Genomic DNA, 19206 nt, shown 5'->3' with positions numbered 1-19206 from the left:
TGGCGCAGTAACATACCTGACTTCTCCCCCCTCAATTCCAGATAGGCCCTATTTGCCCATCTGATTGGTTTTAGACTGAAAAATATTTTAATATTTTCAGTTCAAGGTGGTCCTAGTTACTCCAATGTCATGTTTTGGATGGATTAAATTTGAATCTTGCCGCCAACTCACTAACCTTCAGGGCCCCTGAAGGTGGTGGTGGTGGTGGTGGTGGTTAACTATTACCACCACCGTTAGCTGTAACAGCTGACAACTCCAACTTCAGAATGTCATGAACTGACTCGGGTTTTAGTCTGCCCTTCACAGGAGTTACCTAAACCAGCCATCCTCAAAGAGGGCCATATAGGGGACCCTGGCACATTTGAAAGGGGCCATAGACTGGAAACTAGTCTTCACACATCACCTTATGTGGTTCGTTACGTGACAATCCTGGTTTGGCCTATATTTATTTAATATTGTGTTTATGGTGATGGCAAAAAAAAAGGGTTGAAAAGGGCTGATCTAAAGCACGCAACCTCCCAGGTGCTTAACCTTATACCCAGAATAGGTTCAGCACCTTGGGAATGCTCTTGAACCTGGGGTTGCCAGCCATCACTGCCCTCATGTTTAACAACCTGAACACAGAGGATGTTCATCACAGCTTCTCTTTGATTCTTCTACAGACGGTGGACTGGAAAGAAAGACTGGAGAGGAGAACCTCTGTGCTCTGAAACAAGAGACCCAAACAAGGACCCAAATCCTTGGGTCATCAGGAGAGGCCTTCCTCTCAGTCCCACCACCTTCACAGGTGCATTTGGTGGAGACACAGGAGAAGGCCTTCTCTGTGGTTATTTCCAGACTTTGGAACTCCCTCCCACAGGAAACCAAGCTGGCCCCAACTTGCTGTCCTTCTACAAGCAGGGAAAGACTTTTCTCTTCAGGCAAGCTTTCCCTCAGGATTTTTAAATGAATTGTTATGCATTACTGCTTTGAATGGTTTTTTTAAAAAAATATTGCCTATGTTTACCATTTCTCAGAGTTATATTTGTTTGGTCCTTTTAATATTTGTATACTTATTATTTTTAAGTTCAAGCATTGCCTTTTAATGATGTAAGCTGCCTTGGGTCCTTTTTAAGGAGAAAGGCAGGACTGAAATATCACAAACAAACAAAGGCCAGTTACCCCAAGTTGAGAAATCATCATGGACATATCATCAATTGCAGGCTGAATTGTACAATGGTTTCTTAACTTTGGATAATTTGTTTCCAAATGATACACTTTTTGCATAGCTACCAAGAGGATCCTGCTCATGGGAAGAGAAGCAGGTTCCAAATGTCCTTATTCTTTGTCCTGTCTATTACCAAGAATTTTGGTCCCCAAACAAAACAAAACAAAACATCCCCAATTTTAACTGCATCTTGCTTATCTACACATATGAAATTGAATTTCATGTTTCCAATTTGGATATGATGGTTGACTTAAAATTATTTAGTAATATTTCTGGTTTTAGTCACTCTTATAGGCATATACAGTATATGTTTTACTAGTTACTTATTGAATATCATGCTGTTTATTTCTTGATGGTGTGCCACTGTTTGGCTGAACGGCTCTGCCCAATGTGAAACAAACATTGTGATTCATCAATATAGCTAAGAGCCAAAGCATCTCCTAGTCAAACCGCTACATGGGTATGTCATTTCTCTCTCGCTGGGTACTGTATTCGCTGCTGCCTCCCATTCTTCCCTTAGAGGAAATCCCTTTGTCAACAGACAGAGAGTATAATGATTTTTAGCACATTCGTGGCTTGTTTGTGCAGTTAAAAACCGCATGCCAGACAAAGCAGATCATCTGTCTGTCCAATTGGATTTCTGAATTATAACTGAAATGTGATGGTTTCCCACTTTTTGGCAAATACATTGCTTTGGATTGTGGGTCTCACTGGTACCTAAGCAGAAGTGACATTGGAAATTAGATCTAAGACTCATCCTATTTCACTGTACACATATTTTATGAAAACACACACACACACACACACACACACACACACACACACACACACACACACACACACACACACACACACACACACACACACACACACACACACACACACACACACACACACACACACACACACACACACACACACAAAGCCCTAGAAGGTGGTAGAGACTGGAGACTGACTGGTGTGGAGCAAGGCAGCAATAGCCTCATAGCCACGTGCCTCTCTGTTGGAGGACACAGGCCTTACCTTGCACCACCAAGTTAGCTTGGTGCTCTCCAAATCAAGGCTGGATGCTGCCTCATTGCCAGTGTTAAAATAAAATTCAGCTGCTGTGTTTATTCAGCTTCTTTAGATGAAATAGGATGTCTTGTCCTTTGCCTCAAGGCAGAAACAGACAAGGTTACAGCTTCACAATTTGAACTGCAGCTGCCCTGAGCAGTAAAGGAAGTCTGATTATTTTCCAGCTTGGTTCTGTGGTTTCATACATTGCAAATTGGTTTGTTTCCATTTGGTGACACATTTTCAGGAAATAAGCATGGACTGTTCGCATCCTGATTATGGAAACATGGTCAAGATGAAGAATGCCTCTCTGGGAATTATATGTTTCTATCACTTTCTAATTGTGAAGCTGGCATTTACTCTGGTTCTTCCTTCAGGCGTTGGAGGCCATGAGAAAGAACACTTTCTGAAGGATACAGTAATTGCACCTCAAGAACGTCAGGTGGCAGAAGAGTTCAAAATTGAAAGGCTCAGCTTTACATGAGATAGTTTCTAAGAGTTTAACATTTTATATCCCTCCTCCTCATCCCCCACACATGTTCTCTTCATACTGACAGTTCAGTAGTCTTGTTCCCTCCCTCCCTCTCTCAGAAAGCATTAATCTCTGGGGTTTATGAGTTTTTTATTCTCATGCATCCAACAGAAACAGTGAAAGGATAATCTATGCAGTTAACACACCACTCTTCTCTGTAAAATATTCCAAAACTTCCCACAGCCGAGGAACCAATTTGGATAAGCTGTTTTTCTTATAATAATTTGAAAACGTTTTTGATACATTACAACAGAATTGAGGAGTGGATTTTCTTGTGCATTTGTGCTAAATCAGAGATGGCACCCATTTGGCGAGCAATGGTGAAAAAAAGCCACCACATTTCAGATCCTTTTAAAAAGTTATCTGTTTGTTTGTTTTTGCTAGTTACTTATTGAATTCCACTTGTTGTGGAAGTAACTTCCCTTAGCATTTTTCAGCAATATATGATCTCTCTCTCAATCTCTCTCTCTTACTGGCATGAGCAGGATACTGATCCACATCTCTTTGCCTTTTTTAAAAAGGGGGTTGCCTTAAGAGGATTTGCTCTTTGTTGCTAGCATTGCTAAAGATAAGACAAGTGTTCTTTAAATATCCTGCTTCTTTTGCATTCCAACCGTAAATACCACCAGGATCATCTTTGGACCTTGTAGAATCAGGTCTAAGGTGCACACGCACGTGCGCACACATACACACCAAAACTTGAAATAGAACTCCTGGATATAGCAACACATGGCTGACACTATGCCTTTTAGTACAACCTTTACAGAAACTATCCAAGATGCTGAATCCTATTTCCAAAATAGGTTCAGCACTCTGGATAGCTTTTTAAAAGTTCAGAGTAAAACCTGGACAGGATTCATTGTCCTCACAGAATCAGAGTCCATCATACACCTCTGCTGGAAGACAGTATTGCAAACTGCAGACAACTCAGCTCAGGCCATGTTTGAGTGTGTGTGACCAAAGCTAAGCTATGCTCTCCTCATGTTACATTTGCCAGACCAAACCTATTTTAGTTACAGTTCCATTCTATTCTCTATTGCAGTGTCTAGAGAAAGTGTTAAATAAGAGACAAGAAACTAATACAAGTGAAATATGGAAGGAGACAAACTAGATGTCAACCCCTTATAACACATTCTCTAAGAAAGAATTTCTCTAATTCACGCTTCTGAGATGTTTTCATTGGTAGAAAAGTGATCTACAGCATTTGGTGAATGGTCTGGGACCACCAGCGATCGTAGTATTGTCAAAGTTAAGCGTGTGTGCACTGGGACACTGCCTGGACCTGATTTCATCAAGAAGTTCAAATAATTGCATGGAACTTTCTACATAGCATGACAATGCTCCCATTGTTCCTTCACTCAAATTCCAAAGTATTTAACTTTGTCAACTCACTCCACACTCGGACTTTTACCTGCATTTCTTGTACCCACTGTTTATTAATAATTTATTATTATTATGGTTTACTTAGCATTCATTTTTTCAGACTCCTTTCAAGTCAGTTCAATATATCGACTTTGCGGAACAAATTTTGCACACTCTCTAAATTGCTAACCAATAATACTGTATTATTTCCATATCAACGGTTGCTGGCATCCTCTCCATTGACAATAATAGCATCATTTGAATCAGCAAGTGCTTCTCTAAATCTGTTCTCAGCATGCAAATTAAAAAGCAATGGCAAGAACATATATCCTTGTCATACTCCACTTTAGACCCACATATCCTCTATCATCTGATGCTCCACTTTCATTACGGCTTTTTGCTGCCAGTACATGTTCTCAGTTATGCAAATATACCCTGATTGCCTTGTGAAATTGTCATCTTGGTTCACTCTTGAACTGAACTGTTCCTCTTCAAGTGAGGAATAAGGCTCATTTTTCTGATCCTTTCCATTATGTTGTCACAGTACGGTTAGATATAAGTAACAGCAAAAGGCATACTCTATACCTTTCTGTCGATAATTAGCTCCCCAAGCCACCTTAGGGACCTTTCAATTCCCTGAGCTTTTTGAAAGAGGATGCAGGACTATGGCTTTTAGCACATTTAACTCAGTTTTATGTGATTTACTGCAGACTTTTGAAGTGATTTTTGGATGCAATCCTATACATAGTTGCCTGGGAAGAAGTCCCATTCAAATCAGGGGACCTTGCCTTTGAGTAAAGCAAAGACTGGAATGTCATCTTTTAAATGGCATCTACTCCATTTATATAGAAATAACTGATGGCTGTTAATCATTACAATGTTTTCAGAAATGGATACTGTGGTGCTCTACACATGGCGTTATTTAAATGTTTTCAGACTGTTTTTAAAAAGTCCTTAAGATTGATAAAATAAATGGCAGACAACTTGAAACATTTCTGCCAAATTGCCCATAAAAGATAACATTTAAAATTAATTAGAAAAAATAATTGAATAATTGATGAATCAGAAAGGGATGATGCTAACTTACAAAGAACTACTTAATAGAGAACAAAATATAAAAAGTAAGCAAGAATTAGAGGAACTAGGGGTGACAACAGACTGGTGGTCATAGAATTAAGATACAGAAAAGATAGAAATGTGGGTTTTTTTGAAGGTGAAGTACAGGTAGATAAACTCTGGATCTACTCTGATGAGAAAATAATAAAGAAAATGTATATATATTTATTGGAATATGAATTGGAGGATGAGAGGTTAAAGGAGAATGATAAAATGGGCAAGGGATTTCGGCTGTAATATTGACATTGATCACTGGACGATGATGTGGAAAGACTGTTATAAAATGATCAAGCCAGTAAATTTAAGAGAAAATATCCTCAAAATGTTTTATAGATGGCATTATACTCCCATAAAACTGGCAAAAATGTCAGAAGGAAGCAGTAATATCTGTTGGAAATGTAAAAAAAAAAAAGGGGGGGACTTATTATCATATGTGGTGGTCATGTGAAAAAGCCAGGATTTATTGGTCACAGTTGTGGGAAATGATAAAAGGAATTATTCAAAAGAAATTAAATTTTAAACCTGAAATAGCATTATTAAACATTATGCCAGAAATTACTGACAAGAAAATTAAATATTGTTTGATGTATATATTGATAGCAGCTAGGCTACGCTGGGCCCAAAAATGGAAAAGTGAAGACGTGCCTACAATGGAGGAGCTCCTGAAGAAGCTGTTGGACATTATAGAACTGGACACACTATCAGAAGCGCCATGAGATCAACCAAGGGGCTATGCAAAACAAAGTTGGATCTTAATACATGCTTGGGCCCAGGGTCAGACTGGAAGATAGGGCAAAATGATTGATGAGCTTTGTTTTTTAGTTTTGTTTTGCTTTTTTCAATGCTCTCTGGAATTTGGGGAAGCTGGAATATAATGAGGTCTGAATCCCTGTCCTCAAAGGGAGGGAGGGTTTGGGGGAGTCTGTATTGTATTTTGGATATGTGTTTTTAGTTGAAATAAAATTTTAAAATTTAAAAAAATAATAATAATTGCTACATTAGTGGAGAAAATGTATTCTCACTTGTTCTATTCCTTCTTAATTGCAACTCTTGTATAGTCTCATTGCCTCTCCAAATGTAACTTGTTACAGGTAACCAAGCCACTGCTCTGGCCATTTACAAAAACCAAACACATAAACAACATCAATACAGTACAGATTTCACTGTGAATGTAGTTCAGTCTTGTATTGCATTGCACTGATTTTGAACAATTTCTGACTCTTTCATAGAAAAGCTATATAAATATATTGTAAGCATACCTACAGATTAACAAACCTACTGCTTCAAGGATCTATGATTTGAAGCTTCTCTTCCATCTATGCCAGTTTTCATAACAAAAAGCAAAGCCTAACCAGCAAACCAAATTAAAACTCACCAAGAGTAAAACCCTCAACTCCTGTCCGGTTTACTGCCTTTATATACACAGGTCAAATGACATCAGACTGAAAATTAGGGCTTGCTCAGGTGAAGAAAAAAAAAAGAATCTTTTCCCAGTCCTAGTCTGCAATTGGCATGTATTTCTATCAGAAAATTGCTGTTTCTGGGCTGTTTATTCACAGTGGGAATAAAATCCTGCCAGGCTTCATTACAGGGCTTTCAAAGTTTAAATAATGTTATACAACAGAAGAAGCAGAACTGGCAGCTATGCCACCATTTCAATAGACCTTTCTGCTCTATAATTATATATGTATTTTAAGACCAGGCTTGCAAGCTTGCGTGCACATTTCTGTGTGCGAACTGTCTGGGCACACAATCAGAAAAAGCATCAAAGCCCCTTTTCTTTTCATATACTTGTCTGCCGTGTCTAAGTGTGATTGCTCTTTCTTAATATGAAGATATAATTCCCCCCCCCCATGAATAAGTAGAACATCGGAGACAGGCTCCTCCCCACCCCTTCTGACACTATCAGGTTGAATCTCAGGAAGATGCAGGAGGCTGTACATTCATTATTGATTAAAACGACCTGTGCCTCTCCTTGCAATTTTGTCATCAGACAACTCCCCCAAACACACACACCTCCAAAACACAAAGCCATAACATCCTTCAAATATGTCAGGTATCTAATGTGAGAGAAGAGATATGCTTGCCTCAGATCTAAAGCCCAGGCAGAAAGGGCCATCTTTGGACCAGTTTGAGTCTTTTCTGAAAGATGCAGGTATGCACAAACTTAAAAACCCAAAGAGCTGACCCCTTTTAGGAGCTTCCGTTACAGATAACCAAAAAGGCCCGTGCCAAAAAAAAAAAAAAAAATTGCTGTGGAAAATATCTAGTGAGGGGGAAAGAATGGGGAACGAAGTGGGGCTGACTGAGTGACAGCCCTGCTTTTGAATCCTCGGGCATTTTTTATGAGGGGCTCTCGTAACTGCTGTACTTTGCGGGTGACAACCATTTCCTTAAAATATCCAGGTCCTTTTTCTTGCGGACAGCATAGCATAGCATGGAATGATGGGGGTGCTGGATGGTGTGATGTGACACGGCTTTTCTTTCTTTCTTTCTTTCTTTCTTTCTTTCTTTCTTTCTTTCTTTCTTTCTTTCTTTCTTTCTTTCTTTCTTTCTTTCTTTCTTTCTTTCTTTCTTTCTTTCTTTCTTTCTTTCTAGGAAACCAAAAGCCTTACTTTTATTCATTCCAACTTTACCCTTTTTGGCATTTAGGAGCGGGTGGGGTGGGTGGATGCAACTGAGAGAGGGGGGATGAGGGAGTGAGGGCGTGAAAGGGAAATACTTTTGATAGGAATTTCCTTTCCTTAGGAACAAGAAATGATATTTATCTGAATGTGAGATCAGGAGGCTGACATGAGAGCCCCTTGTTTCATGCTCTTTTTCTACCAAGACGAAGCAGTGTGATGAATTACTTTAGTGTGCTTTGGGGCACTGAGACCAGGTTCTAGTGGCTTTTTTCTGCTTTGGGTGGTGATGACATGTTTCCCTCATGGGTGTCATCATCTGTGTGAGGACATACTTTCTTCCTGAGTGTGTCCTCATTTGTACTTCTAGTCCACCCACCTATTCCCCCCGCTCTGGAACCTTGTCTTCATTACACTTTCCATTTCCCGCTTAATATGAGGGAGTGACCAGACAGGTATTTGTCCCATTGTTTCTACTGTGTTCCTCATGGTACCTTTTGGATCTTTATTCCATCAAATACACAACATTAGCAGTAATCGCAAAGCCAGTCCGATCTTTCGGCTTGAGTATGTATTTTGTTTGGATGACAGGGCTTTGGTAATTATAAATATTATATGCTGAGATTACAAATTGCAATATTTTCAAACAGTTTGATTGTCTGTATCTGTCCGTTCAGGCTCCTTGCTGGATGTGTCCAGATGACATCATTGGCGATGCACAGAGTGAGGGTGATATTGGTAAAGACTATAACTTGCACTGTTGATCACAACTGCAATGTAATTTATTATTTCCAGATTTTTTCCCTTCTAGTTAAGCACTGCAGAGCTAAACCTAGTGCTATAGTGCTAAACAGATACACACAAATTCAAGTGCTTATCATGTCTTCTCAGCTCAATGCTAGCTCACTTGCTAGCATTAAAAACACAAGAAAGGGAGTTGAATGCTAGCAAAAAAGGTGGATATGTGGGTGGTGATAATGGCAGAGAAGAGTGGGGGAGACTGGGGGGCTGGGTGACATGTCGACACCTGAAACACACCTTCTCAGGATAATTAAAAAATTTTGCTTGAATCGTGGGGACAATTTAAATGCCTGGGTGTAGTATACAGTTGTCATCCTGGGACAAACATCTTTGTTGTCACAGTCTGAGTAAACTTGTGCAGCTCCAGTAGCAAATTTCTTCTTGACATTTACACACACCATCCTGACAAGATGTCAGTAAATGGCATGAAAACCATGACTCATCTTGGGCACTCGGTTTGAGACTGTTTGAGACCCCGATGCCTGGTTCTGGCCTCATGAGATGTTTGCTATGTTTGATTTAGTCGGGGATGGGAAAGAAATTAGCATAACGTCAGGAGCTGTGAGATAATGACCAACATCTGTTTTCCCTCAGTGACTCTGCAGCCCCATCCTCCATAGCACATACAAAATGGCAATGCAGTCGACCAGGTAATAGGGCTGCTCCCTCTCCTGTTCAAGCCCTTCTTTGATGTTACGGATCCTTTAACGCTCAGGCCTTGCTGTAGGGAGCAGGTAGGGTTTGGAGCCAAAGTGCTGCCCAAAACTAAAAAGCAGATTAGTAATGGAAGCATAAATAACGTGCTCTGTAGGGCTCAGCACACCCAGCAGGGAAGGCTGCTTACTGACGATGCTGGCTAGAGAACGAGTGCAAAGGCCTTGGTAGTTTCAGGGGATGATTATCTCAGTGCAGACAGATGACTAATATTTCTCTCTTCACAAGGCTGTGTTATGGGCCTTCTGCTAATGTGATTGCCTTGATGCTTTCTGAAGCCACAAAAACAAGAGCAAAAGACAGATTTCTAAATTCTACCCATCTTCCTGAGATGGGTTGGGCATTGTTGAGAATATTAAAATTAGGCATTTGTATAATATTGGTGCTTTGGATCTGTCTACTTGTGTCTAATTCTCCCTTTCTTTTCCCCCAGAACACATACACAAACCATCTCTCTCTCTCTCTCTCTCTCTCTCTCAATCTCTCTCTCTCTGCCCCAGGGGAAATTTCACTACTCTCCTTGCAAATGTTTTGGATAAAGGATTTCAACCTGTAGCTCTTCCCTGGTGATGCTTTCGCGTTCTGCAAAAGCAGTATCGTACTGACTTTGATAACAATCTAACGTTCCAGGGGTTGCATAGAGGTATTGCCAAAAAGAGAGGTGATGATTGTTTGTAAAACATTTTGGGAAAACTGCCAAACTACAATTTTGCAGGGCGATGATGATGATCACAGAGTTGGCATATGCCAAGAGCTGAGTGCTAGCTTGTACTGTGCCTTATGGTGTAAATGCTGAGGCATCAAAACGACGCATGGTAGGGGAATAGTTTTATATGGCAAGCCTGCGATTTGAAGCGTTCAGATTTTTTGAGAAACTAAACAGTGACTAGATTTGTTTTGCAAAAGGTGAAAGTAAACACTCTCTAAACCTGCAACAATGCCAGCCATTACCTCCGAGGCCTTGCACTTAATTACTTTCCCCCAGTTCTGCTCCTACCCAGATTGTCTGGCTACTGCAGGCCTTTTTATTGCCCAAGCACAAAATTTTGATAAAATAACTCCTCATCTCAGTAGAAACAAGAGGTGAAGAAACGTTCAGACAGATGGTGCATGAAGTGTCAACCTTCCTGAGAGCCAGAGGGTGGGTGGATGCTGACATGTCTGGAGACTTTCTAGAATTATGTTCCAACCAAAAGCTGTTTAGCATTTATGCCACTTCTGTTTCCTGCAGACATACTTCACCCAAGTTCTAGTCATCATTTATGCCTTCCTGGAAGTCATCCTTCCTGCTTCCACTGGTGGAATACTCCAAAACTAGGTGTAGATTTCAGGCCACAATACTACCCACAATCATATATTGTGCAACATGCCACTCACAGTTGTCTGTTCAAGCATTACACCCTCTATTTTGGGTTTGCTGGATCTCAGGTCGTGGCCCTAAGGCTTGAGATTTAGACTGCATTTTAGACTTGAACATGAAATCTTAGAGAGCGAGATTCTGTCATCCTGGTAACCCTAGATTTTGGACGGACACTGAAGCACCCTAGACTTTTGATCGTCTTGCCGGTTGTAGAGCTGCTGCTGGAATTTTTATGTTTAGTCTTGAGGTTCATCATAGACCCTCTACATTGCTTGTCAGTCATACACATACCTCATTTTACAGGTGTAGCCACAGCCTTGACTTTGTAAGAGCTGAGCTGACTGTTGCTGAGAGAACGTTGTGCAGACCTAGGGTTATCATGTCAGAGGTGATTTGAAGGCACATAACAACAGTTGAAGGTACTTTCCTGATGATACCATAAGCATTCCTCTCCTTGTGATATCACAAGAGACTACTTCTAGCTCTCAAGTTTTCAACCTAATATCTCAGGGAATGGGGTGTTCACTGACAACTTCATTCAGTGGTGGGAGAAATGCAGTTTTCTTAGGTTAAAAACTGGTGGGGAAATATTGCATCTGTTTTAAAAATACCCAAATGATTAAATGTTTTGAAAACTTCAACATATGATAACAAAATACAGTCATTCATTCATGGATCCCTCACCTCAAACATGTCAGTGTACATCAAGTAAGGATTTTCAACCATATGATTGTTTAAAAGCATGGAACCAGATGAGAGTCATCAAACCAGGTAGATTATACCTTGTAGTAACATGTGATTGCTCTGATGCAGGGAAGTGCTCCCTGCCTCCCTCAGTCACTTTGGTACAAATGCGGCCTTCATACTCTTTTACCTGTCAACGTTGAATCTCTTTAGGGAAGTCTCCTCATTTCACCCAAAGACAGTTGTTGGCTGCTGAGGAGCGTGAAGTAAATCACAGGCACCTTTGCTAATTTGTTTCCCACCGGTGCCCTTATGGTAGGGGGTGTACTTGGTTTTGTTTCCTCCATAGGCCCTTCTCCTTTGCCGTGGCCAGTTTCCTGTCAGGAGTGAATGGCTGAGGCAAACGGAGGAGGAAAATCAACACTTCAGTCACGTGCCTCAGGCTTGGCTCTGACCCTTCCCAGCTTTGTGAAGCCTGAAAGAGGGCAGGTGAAAAGGTGAAGGTGGGCAGCAAAGGGATAAGAGTCCTTCATGGGGCCCCAGCAGAAGGAGGCCTGGAAGCCCATCCTTCTCCTGAATGCTTCCCTGCTCCCCCCCCCACTCCTTCCACTGGTCTTGTGCATCCTGCTGGTCAGGGAGAATGAAGAGGGGCTAGGGATGGTCAAAAGTCCGGTGGCATCTTGGCAGATAAAGCAAATGCCATTCCATCCTTTTGCAACTGGTTGGAAAAGGGAGGCAGCAGCAAAATTTTTCAGCCTAAGGAAGCCTGTTTTTGAGGAGACACCCTGTGTTGTTTTTGTTGTTCATTCTATGAGTGCTACTGTTGTTGTTATCAACCCTGCATATTGTTTATTGGTTGCTCCTGTAGCCTTCACATTCACCCTGTTAGGGGAAGCCTGGTTTTGAGGAGCTTTGATGTGTTGTTGGCTAATATGAAGGGTACACTTTATGGAAACGGGTATACACCAGTGAAAAAAGTTTGGTGGACCTCTGTGCTAGCAGATGACCTTTGCCTATTGGAAGAATCTTCTTTGGCAGCTTAAAGCCTAAATTATGCCCCTCTACATTTAAGCAGCGAATGTTCCATTGCCATGTTGTCTGTTGCTCCTCTTTTCAAGAAGGTAAGCTCAAACAAGTCATATTTCATGCACATTGACTGGCTTATTTGTTGATGGAGCTAGAAGGTAAATGTATATGATGGATGTAGGGCTGCAGAAAACTTCCTAGCAGCCTGATCTTTTTGGATTTGCAATACATTATAAATCAAGGCAGGTACTTTTCATATCTCAAACATTTGTTTCATGCAGATGGAAGCAAGTTCTGAGATTAAGGTGTTTTTATGTAGAAACTATGAAAGTAAGGTTGATTCAAACCCAACAAGGATAGTGAATTATTACTAAGTTTTATCTGAATAAGAATGGTAATGAGTTGTAGAGCCATAGAGAGAGTATGCCCTCCCATCAAAAAGCTCTTATATAAAATCACCAAGGATGGATTCTTCAACAACGAGGGTCTAAGGTTTTTAAGAAATTTCACCTGTGCCTGGCAGCAGCCCTCTCCCGTTTCTCTCTCTTTGCACCTTACCCTGCTTTCAAGGCGATATAGGTAGCTTGTGTTACCATCTAGAGAATAGCAGAAGATGAGATAGTGATATTATGCAGATCAAAAAAGATGACCAATCCCTGACCAAACAGACTTAACTGGCTCAAAAAAAAAACTTCACAGTTTTAGCTTCCAGGTGGAAAAATGTTTAATGAAACAATAAAAGATCAAGCTTTCGACAAGGAAAAATGTCCTTTCCTCTTCAGAATGTGAAGTTTTTTGAGCCAATTCAGTCTGTTTGATCTGGGATTGGTCATCTTCTTCTGGGATGCTCCAAGAAAACAGAAAGGTTTTCGTTATGAGGATTCTTCAAACAAACAAACATCCATCCATCCCCACTACCATGACGTGATGATTCTCTTTGTTCCTTCCAAGAGGCCTATGTGGATTACCTGGCAATTGTTTAACTTAGACTGAGCCAGTCATATGAAAGCACACTGTGCTGTCTACAGAGTTATACTCCTGCATGAAAGGGACTAATCCAGTGGACGTCCCCAGTGGAGGAAATGGGGAACAAATTTTAATAGATTCCCCCTGTTTCTTTGGCCCCCAGGCATGTTGGGTGGCCACTTTTACATCAACAAAAACTAAAAAGATGAAATGGTTGATCAGACAAAACAGCTTAACATCATTTGGATATAGAAATACCTCTCATTGTGAGGAAGATTGTCATTAAGCACTTGTTTGTGGACTAAGTCCATTACTGAGATGCTCGGTCAGGGTGGTGAACCACTGGCACTTCAGATAATTTTAAACTACAAATCCCGCCATCCTTTATCATTGACAGTACAGGCTGGGGATTCTGGGAGTTGTGGTCCAAAATATCTGGAGTGTCAAAAGGTTCACCAGCCCTGTCTAGGTTGTGATAGGCAGCTTGGACGTTCCTGCTTTCCTATCAAACTAGACATGGATTGGACAGAAGAGGCCTTCAGACAGAGGACTGTGTCAGCTGTTCAGACAGAGGACCCACCTTGTACAGGGTGACAAAGGCTTACCTTTCTGCCACTGCCACCCATTCCAGAAGGCCCTCCAAAATAGCTCTTCTGGCACATGGGATGAGTACTAGTTAACAAGTATCACCTATCTACCTGCCTGCTTCCCTCCTCCCTCCCTGACTTCCTGCATCAGAAATGTCCTGCCTTATGAGAGGAATTCTGCTTTCAGGAAATTTGGGAGCCAGCCAAATCAGCTGTACAGTGTGCACTAAGCCAACATGAATCTGCTTTGACCGCCACGAACCATGACATTAAGGCAGATTGGCCACATCCGGATGCAGCATCGAAACACGCAGCCCTGACATTTACAGATATTGTAGATTTTTAATAGGGTCTTCCGCATGAGTGAGCAAATTCCGCTTCCCTTTTAAATAATAGATTTTGGGCCTTGTCTGGCTGCTGCTAATTATTCACCTACTGGCTGATTGTGGACCTTGTTGAGAAAACCTCCTAAAGTTTCATTAAAAATGCCTAATGTGGCCATTGTGGTTGTTGTGTTTTGTTTTGTTTTTATAAACCTACAATTGTTCTCCAGTGAAAAACTAAGCTGATAGCAAAAATAATTTTTCACTAAACTAATTACTGGAGTGGAAGAGGATCAGTTCTTTGCCAACTGTGCCTCTTCTGCTGGCAAGCAGGAGGGTGGTGGCTGTTTGAAGAAGCCTTGCCTCCCTCTCAGCAGAAAAAGAGGGCACCACTCTACTCAGCAGCTCTGCCAGCCCATAATATTTATTCTTTTCTGCAAAACAGCTAATGACCTCCTGCTAAGCGAATTTTGCCTGTGTTGTGGTTTTCACTTCTTATTTTGTTCTGTAGGTAAAATAATTAATTTTTTTTTTAAAAAAAAAACCCTCATTACAGGAAATGTTTCTGCTATAATCCATCTGGTAAATCATCCAGTAAATGAAGGGCAGAGAAGCTTAGGAAAGTTACCTTTCCAAATGGAACTCCCAGAATCCTCAAGCCAACATAAGGAATACTGGGAGCTGTAATTCAAGAAAGCAACGCTTTCATCTACGGGTCAGTATCTCACCAAACATGGCACCAGAAACTCCAGTTTACAAATGAAAATAAAGAGAATTTCGTTGTACTTAAAATATTTTTATATTGATGTTATCATAAATCAAATCCTTTTTAGACCACTAAATCAACAGAAAGTCAACTCCTTCTCAAGTTCCATTGATTCAATGGGCTAGTTGAATCTCTAGTTATGACTTGTAACTGGATTTCAAACATTGTTGAATGTTGTGTACTACACCTGCTATACATGGGGCTGGGGAAAATGTGGCCAGCTACTTGTTGTTGAACTACAAGTTCTATCATTTCTATCCATCAGACCCGCTGGGGATGACGATCATCATCATACCATTAGAGGACAAAATGTTCCCTACCTCAACTGCAGCAGGGAGGCGACTGACTGACTGACCAACCGGTTGATTGACTTTTTATATCACCCGGTAAGTGGGAGGCACTACTCAGGGTAGTTAAAAATCAAATATATACAAGTAATATAATACAACAAAACAGCAACAAAAAAAAACACCCTACCGTATAATAAGGTAAATCAAATCAAAGACAGCGTAAGAATTGTTTTAGACAGTTTGTCCATTGAGTTCTTTATTACCTCCTCTGTCTGGATCTCCAGAGTCTTGACTAAATTATCAGCTACCCTGCAAGGCCAGAATTGTTCCATTTCATCACCATGTAAAGGCTTGACTCTTTACCCAAACTTTTCGTTCTCAGTGGTTTGCAAGTGGTGTGCTGAACTCTTTCTTTCAATCTTTTTTTTAATCTTGTTCATAAATCATAGAGCTGGAAGGGACTCCAAAGGTCACTGAATCCAACCTTCTGCCAAAGTTGGAAATCCACAGCTAAAATATCTCCCACGGATTGCCAGCCAACCTCTGTTTAAAAACCTCTGATGAAGGAGAGCCCACCAACCTTTGAGGCAGTTCCTTCCACTATTGAACTGATCTTACGGTTATGACATTCTTGCTAATGCTTAGGTGAAACCTGCTTCCTTTCTCATCCTTTGAATCTACTACTTGGGTCCTACCCTCCGTAGCTAAAGGAAACAAGTATGCTTCATCTTCCATGTGACAGCTGTTCAGATACTTGAAGATAGCTATCAATCATATCACCATCTTCTTTTCCCCGAACTGAACAGCTCTCTCAACCAATCCTAACAGGGCTTGGTTTGCCGACTATTTACCATTCTGGTGGTCCTCATCAGCCCACTTCTTAGCTTGCTGATAGCCTTCTTAAACTGTGATGTCCGAAAAAGGACACAGTATTTCAGATGAGGTGTGACCAAAGCAAAACAATGGCAATGCTGATCAGGAGAATCTGCTGAACCGTTCTACATCATTTTGTTGCTGTTGAAGCTGTTTTATTGGGTAAAATACTGTTGCCTAAATGTATGTTTGTGGAAGCAAATGATGTCATAAATGGTGGGCCTTTGTTGCTAATTAAAAGTTTCTAATCTCCCCCACCCAGGTTCTGATGCTCCCTGTGGAAGCATTTGGGGATCTCAGGACAGGGCCTTTAATGTGTGACAATCACTGCTACTAGTCCTACTGAAATATTTTAAAATGTATTACTAAAATGTATTTTAGTTCATTCAATTAACTGATTGATTTTGATATTGGGCAAACCAATGGGAAACCTTGAAAGGAACAGCACATTTCAAGATAATGAATCCATTTTCTATTTCCATCATAGGAAAAAAAGGAGGAGACTCAACAGGAAAGCCAGAGTGACTGCATAGCTAACGTTCTGCATTAATCATGCAACTGACCTGGATTTTACCATGGTATCTTCTGTTACCAGAACTTAATTCTTAGCAATTTATAATTTCTTACTCATTAGGAATACATAAGGTGGCTTAGCTGAAATAATATGATATAAGAAGGTGAAGTTGTTGAGAATAAGACTCGAACATGCATGCAGTTCTTAATCATTTGTGTGGGTGTTAATTGAGCCGTCAAAAACTACAGTGCCTTTCATTCCATCGTGGAAGGACCTGATAATGTTAAGGAGACGAGGTGGACATCCAATCTTGGGAAGTATTTTGAAAAGGCCATCCCTGCTAACCAAGTCAAATGCTTTTGTAAGGTCTATGAAGGCCACTAAGAGTGGCTGCTGTTGTTCCCTGCATTTCTCCTGCAACTGTCGGAGGGAGAATACCATGTCAGTGGTGGATCTATTTGCTCGAAATCCACACTGTGATTCCGGATAGACTCTGTCTGCAAGCACCTGGAGCCTCTTCAGCACAACACGGGCAAGCAGCTTCCCTACAACGCTAAGAAGAGAGATACCACGGTAGTTATTGCAGTCACCCCTGTCACCTTTGTTCTTGTACAACATGACAATGTTTGCATCCTTCATGTCCTGTGGTACTCCACCTTCCCTCCAGCAGAGACAAAAGATTTCATACAGTTCGGTGATGATGATCTCCTTACCGCATTTCAGCACTTCAACAGGGATGTTGTCCCTTCCAGGTGCCTTGCCAGAGGTGAGGGAATCCAAGGCCGCATTTATTTCTGCTAGGGTTGGTTCGCTGTCCAGCTCTTCCAAGACAGGCAGGCACTCAATGTTATTTAATGCTTCTTCAGTTACTACATTCTTTCTGGAATATAGCTCGGAGTAGTGCTGCACCCAGCGTTCCATCTGCTGTGCTCGGTCCTGGATGATCACACCTGTAGTAGACTTCAAGGGAGCAGATTTCTTCTGTAATGGACCTAAGGCCTGCTTGATACCATCATACATTCCTTTGATGTTACCTGTGTCCGCTGCTATCTGTATCTGAGAGCAAAGCTGAAGCCAATAGTCATTGGAGCATCTCCTGGCAGCCTGTTGGACTTGGCTACGAGCGGCTCGAAGAGCTTGCAGGTTGTACTCACTAGGACAGGCTTTGTATGCTGCTAGAGCTCTTCTCTTATCCTCAATGGCTGGCATTAACTCCTCCGAATGGGCTTCAAACCAGTCAGCCATCTTTCTGGTCTTCTTGCCGAAGGTGGACAAGGCGGTGTTGTAGACAGTGTTCTTGAAGTGTTCCCATCGTTCAGGTGCATTTACATTAGCTGGACCTGGAAGGGTTTCCTCGAGTGCTTGGGCAAATTCCTTCACTTTTCTTTGATCGCGAGTCTTGTTGATGTCAATACGTGGTCTTCCTTCCTTTTTCATGTGATACAATTTCTTTGTTCGCAGTTTTACTCTACTACACACCAGGGAGTGATCAGTATCGCAATCAGCACTCTGGTAGCTGCGTGTGATCGTAACACTAGGAAGGCTAGAACGTTTAGTGAGGATCAAATCGAGCTGATGCCAATGCTTGGATCTTGGATGTCTCCAGGAAACTCTGTGTTGCAGCTTCGTATTAAAGAATGTGTTGCTGACACAGAGACCATAGTAACAGCAAAACTCCAGTAAGCGTTGGCCATTTTCGTTCATCTTTCCAATGCCAAAACGGCCTAGACAAGTGGGCCAAGAATTGTGATCAGCACCAACTCTAGCATTAAAGTCTCCAAGAATGAACAGTGACTCTCTTTCAGGGACTTTTTTGATAGTAGCTGCCAGATCGTCGTAGAATTTGTCTTTCACTTCTGTAGTGGATGACAGTGTTGGTGCATATGCACTAATGAGGGTTACTGGTCCTGCTGATGAGTGGAGCTGCAGAGACAGGATTCTTTCACTCCCCACAGTGGGTGGAACAATGCATCTCAGGAGAGTGTTTCTGACTGCAAAGCCAACACCATATTCCCTGGTCTCATTCGATGGTTTTCCCTGCCAGAAGAATGAGAAGTTTTTTTCTTTGACAGATCCCGAGTCTGGCAGTCTTGTCTCTTGCAGGGCAACAATGTCCATCTGCAATCTACTCAGTTCCATGTCAATGACAGCTGTCTTGCGCACATCGTCCATTTCTTGCAGGTCGTTAGGAAAGCCGTAGTCAGGAAAGCCAGGGGTCATTGTCCGTACATTCCAGGTGCCCAGCTTTAGGGCAGAAGTTTTCTGATGATTGTTGCATGGTGCACAGTTGTCGATCTGCTTGTCGGGTTTCACCCTAAACCCCACGCACCCCGTGAGGTTAACAGACCGTGGCGAGGTAGCACCTTACTGGCTGGGGGCTGCCCAGCTTAAGGCGGGCGGTATCT

General features: G+C 41.5%; 2 long non-coding RNA genes across 2 annotated transcripts in view; one reads left to right on the top strand and one right to left on the bottom strand.

The window, feature by feature from the left end:
* Positions 1–19206, bottom strand: part of LOC140704644 (uncharacterized) — a 57373-nt gene that overhangs the window by 15941 nt on the left and 22226 nt on the right. The gene's annotated exons all lie outside the window — the stretch shown is intronic.
* Positions 14892–16973, top strand: LOC144586405 (uncharacterized). The gene is made up of 3 exons (XR_013541214.1): positions 14892–15073; positions 15390–15510; positions 16775–16973. It is a non-coding gene; the product is annotated as an uncharacterized LOC144586405 (long non-coding RNA).

This window comes from Pogona vitticeps, chromosome 2 (genome assembly GCF_051106095.1).
Source record: "Pogona vitticeps strain Pit_001003342236 chromosome 2, PviZW2.1, whole genome shotgun sequence".
In the NCBI taxonomy this organism is placed as follows: domain Eukaryota; kingdom Metazoa; phylum Chordata; class Lepidosauria; order Squamata; family Agamidae; genus Pogona; species Pogona vitticeps.
This window is presented reverse-complemented; position numbering and strand designations above follow the sequence as displayed.